The sequence below is a fragment of the Orycteropus afer genome, unplaced genomic scaffold, assembly GCF_000298275.1.
Source record: "Orycteropus afer afer isolate SDZICR_OR568_19922 unplaced genomic scaffold, OryAfe1.0 scaffold00314, whole genome shotgun sequence".
Lineage (NCBI taxonomy): Eukaryota > Metazoa > Chordata > Mammalia > Tubulidentata > Orycteropodidae > Orycteropus > Orycteropus afer.
Window position 1 is genome coordinate 3,495,639 of NW_006921901.1, and position 4,908 is coordinate 3,500,546.

The window sequence follows — 4,908 nt, forward strand, 5'->3', positions numbered from 1 at the left end:
GATCTTTCATAGGCTAAATTAAAATGATACAAGAAGGAGGCCTGGGATCTTCAGGAAGGAATGAAGAGCATCAGATATGACTGAAGCCTCTCAATCAATTTTAATAGGGTATACTAAAGACACAGATTTATTCAGTAAAATCAGGGACATAATAATCTAAGGCAGTATACCAAGGATGTATGGGTGGTGGAAATATTGAGGTAATATTCTGTGTTCATTGCAAGTTGGCACAATGTACTGATCTATGAACTTTTTTTATTCCTTTTTTAAGTTTTTATTTTGCTTTAGGTAAAAATTGACAGAGAATATTAGTTTCCCATTCAACAGTTTGTACGTAAAGTGTTCCATGATATTGGTTACATTCTCCACAACATGTCAGCACTCTCCGCCTTTCTGCCCTGGGTTCACTGTTTCCTTAAAGCTGGATTTCAACCCCTTCCTGTCTTCTCATCTTTGCTTTTGGACATGTCCTTTTGATTTCATATAATTGATTGTTCTAAGGGCCATGTTCCTTTTGGCTGTCATTTTTTATTTTATGAGTCTGTCTGTTGCTTGGCTGAAAGGTGATCTATGGGAATGGCTTCAGCTCCTGGTCAGAAGGGTGTCTTAGGGCCATAATCTCAGGAGTCCCTTCGGTTTCTGTCAGTTACTATTCTGTCTTGATGTATTAGTTTCTTAGGGCTGCTATAACAAAATACCCGAAAGGGGGTGGCTTTAAACAGCAGAAATTGATCGTCTCACAGTTATGGAGGCTGTGAGTCTGAGCTCCATGTCTCTCTTTCAGTTTCTGATGGCTCTCAGTGATGCTTGGCATTCCTTGGCTGGCAGCTGCACATGCTTCTGTCGTCACTGACTCTCAGTCTTAAGATGTATTGCTTTTATGATATGTGTGTATGTGTTTTGGGGAGCAGTGTTTGGAAAACGCTACATCAGAGACAGTTAATCAAAGATCTTTTTAAAACAAAAGTGAATGTAGCCTTCCAATTACTTTTATTCTATTTATTCTGGTAGTGATGTTCATAAACTTGGCTAGGTAAGTTATGAAATTATAGATAAGTATTGAATAATTTAACATCTGATAATTTAAAATATTTTATTTTCTTTAATGGTTTTTTGAGCCCAGTTAAATTGCATTCTTATAAGAAATTATCATTGTTTATTGTTTGTCTCTGGTCACTTCTCTCAGATCTCAAAGTCCATGCTCTTTCAGCTACACCTCCTCAGACATGTTGATTGCAAACATGAAAACCAAATGACAAGATCTGAAGAGAATGTAAAAGTAATAGTACTTGATGTGTTAGAATAATTGAATTATGAGGAATTTCTTTTCCTCCTTCAAAGTGTTCTCCCATGTCCCTTTTATAATACAAAAGTAATGAAATTATAGAATTTTGAACTTAGAAGTACAAATAAGTGACATAATAAAACGGACTATATTTTTGTTAACAGAATGAGTCTCATTTTAAATGATTTTGTGTTATTATATTTATCTTTTCATTCCTTCATTTTAAGTTGTCTACCTATAGTGATGATAAACAACCTTGTTGCAAAGTATTATACTTATTGTGCTGTTCAGAAGAACAATTGTCAATAAAGAGAATCTTTCAAACTCCAGATGTGTTCTAAAGGAATGAATAGAATCTGAATTTTTGTAATTTAATGATATTCTTTTCTTGAAAGCAATGATAATTTTAGATAGGCTTTATTTTAATTTCTAATTTGTTTTTAAGGCAAGATTCTGAGATGAGGCATACTTACAGATATTAATAAATGGAAAGAAAATGTTATAAGGAAAATTCAGCATCTGATGATTTGCATGTTATTTGCATCTTGTATTTAGTTTCAGATTGTATGAAAAAGAATAATTACCCAGTTTACTCAGTCTTAATATTCATTTGGAATTGATATGTTTCTTCCTGGAACTCTTGTATTTAATTTGATAATCAACTTTTTGGAAGAAATGGAAGCAAAATTAAATAAGGACACATGTCAGATAGAAGATGGAGTAGAAAAAAAGAAGTCAGACCTTGGAAAGCAACACATTTCTTCCATCAGAACCGCAGAAGATTTCCACGGCACCCTTTCACATAGTCTCACAACAAGATGGAGGAAAGGCAAAGTCATCAAGATTTTCTTCCTAAACCTTGTATGTGTATTATATTTCCACATTGAAATTTATTTATTTAAATTGTGCATTGCCATTAAGAAAAATAATTTTAAGATATAATCTAAATCTTGACTTTACTCATCAGCCTTCCCTACACAGTTTTACCCTGTATTTGGATTCACATGAGCATTTGTGTATAATAGAAACTTATTCTAAAAACTTTATTTTTTTCACCGTACTTCCGTAGTGATACTGCCTCGGAAACCCAAGGAGGGGTCGCTATGAGTCGGGGCCGACTCGACGGCAAACAACAACAACAACAACAACTTGAATAAAGGTAGAAATACGTGCTAAACTGTGGGGTTGTTTTCCCTGGGGTCTATTTCTGCTACACATTATTTCTAATGATTAATGCATTCTGTTTCTTAAAATTTTATGCATGTTTAGTCTTATCAAACAAAAAGCATATTGACCCAGGAAGTGTAGCTTGAGGGATTTGTTTGTTTTAGGAGGTATGGTCTCTACATCATAGCAACCTCCTTTTTAAAAAAAAAAAAAGAAAGAAAGAAAAATGAGGATATGTTGTACCCTTTAGCATATTATGAAATATTGCTCAATATGACCTTTCTTAAAATGATAATAATAATATGAATTCTGAAGCTTCTAACTGGCCCATTCTGGTTTGATTCGCTGCTGAGAATTTGCATTTCCACCGTAGATACACTGAATCAGAACCTATGTTTTTAACAAGACCTGCCAGTAATTTGTATAGAGCCCCAGGTTATTCTTATACCACCTGGGGCTCTATACAAATCCCCAGGCTAAAAACTTAGATTAGAATGACGGTGCTCTAAAGACCAAGGTAGGAGTCGTTCTCGCAGAGAGGCCATGGTCTCCTGCTTCAACAGTGCCTGAACTGAGCCCTGCGTTGGCCAACCTCCCCCAACCGCAGCTCCCAGCCAGCCCTTCATCACCTCCTCCCTTCATCACCTCCTCCCTTCATCACCTCCTCACAGCAGCGCCCTTGGCCGCCCCAAGACCCCTGCCACCACTCTAGCTGCACACAGCTGCTGCCGCCACTCCTCAACCCCAGCAGGACCACCCCCTCCCCCTCCCAGGTGCGCCAGATCTACTACCAGGACTTGGAGGCCGCCATTAACTGCCAGGTCAACTGGAGCTCTATGCCTCCTACTTCTACCTGTCCATGTCTTACTACTTCCACCGTGATGATGTGGCTTTGAAGAATTTTGCCAAATACTTTCTTCACCAATCTCACCAGGAGAGAGAGCATGCCCTGAAAGTGATGAAGCTGAAAGAACCAATGAGGTGGCCAGGTCTTCCTGCAGGATATCAAGAAACCAGAGGGTGAAGACTGGGCAAGTGGGCTGAATGCAATGGAGTGTGCGTTACACTTGGAAAAAAGCATCAGTCAGTCACTGCTGGAACTGTACAAACTGCCACTGACAAGAATTATCCCCATTTGCATGACTTTGAAATAGGACCAAACATGGGTCCCTGCCCCTAGCGCAGTCAGGCCAAAAGAGTTTACACACGGATTGACTGAGAGGAGAGAAAATTATTTATTGCAAAGTGGCACTGCAAGGAGGCAGGGGTCGGTACCCAGGTCTGACTCCCCAAATTTCCATCAAATTACAGTTTTTGTAGGTTTCAGAAGAGAAGGTTATACACATCACATCCATAAAAATATCAGGAATTTGGGTGTGAGATGGTTGATGATTGGCTGAAATTTCCTTCACCTTGGTTTAAAGGGACAATAGGTTTTTAATTGAGTGTGCCTGCGTACTGGATGAGTCACACCAGCTTCCTGTCATCAGCTGGGGGCTTAGGCAGAGGGGAGAGTGTTAGTTCCCAGCAACTTTGTTCCTCTCTGTCTCACTGCGAGTGTCCACCAGTAGACCATGGAGTTAATTTTCAAGTGATTTTCTAAGACACATTAACGCGTTTATCACCTGTGCCTCAGGAAATAGCAGGAAAGAATGTTTTTTGTTCCATTCAGTTCTTAAGGAACTGAGCTTATTGTGTTTACTCATCTCTCTTAAGGGGGTAGGGAAATAGTTGAAGGTAATTAAGTTTACTTATCTATTCCCATCTGGCGTCCTATCTGTTCTAATCATCTGTTTTAACCAGGGTGGGAAAATAGTTTTGACATTACTCGGTTTCAACTTCATTGAGAGATATCACCTGAATGAACAGATGAAATCCATCAAAGAATTGGGTGACTGCCTAACCAACTTGCACAAGCTGGGGGCCCTGGAATCTGGCCTGGCAGATCATCTTTTGGACAAGCACACCCTGGGAAACCATGATGAGAAGAGCTAAGCTTTAGCCCGTCTTCCCCCAGGCCCCAAGGTGACTTACCTGTTCACCAAGACAGCATGTGCGTGTTGGGTTTATCTTTACCTTTTCTATGAATTGTACCAAAACATCCACCTAAGTTCTTTCACTTGTACCATTTCTTCAGATAAAGCGATTTGGTAAAACCAACCCCACCCCACCCCCGGCAAAAGAAAAGACCAAGGCAGGTCTGTTATGCAGAAGTCATTGGGCCCTGATAGGCATTTTGAAACATAGAATGTTGTTGTTATTTGCCATCAAGTCGGACCCGACTCACAGCGACCGCTCGTTGGGTTTCCAAGGCAGTATCACTACGGAAGTAGATTGCCCCATCTTCCTTCCGAGGAGTGGTTGGTGGGTTTGAACCACCAGCCTTCTGGTTAGCAGTCAAGTGCCTTAGGCACTAAGCCACAAAGGCTCCTAATAGGGAAGTCTAAATAGGTACC

At 39.7% G+C, this 4,908-nt stretch overlaps 1 pseudogene; it reads left to right on the forward strand.

Annotated features, from left to right (window-relative positions):
- The window catches only part of LOC103206432, a 7,434-nt pseudogene extending 2,987 nt beyond the window's left edge, over positions 1 to 4,447 (forward strand).
- Positions 4,448 to 4,908: the final 461 nt, after the last annotated feature.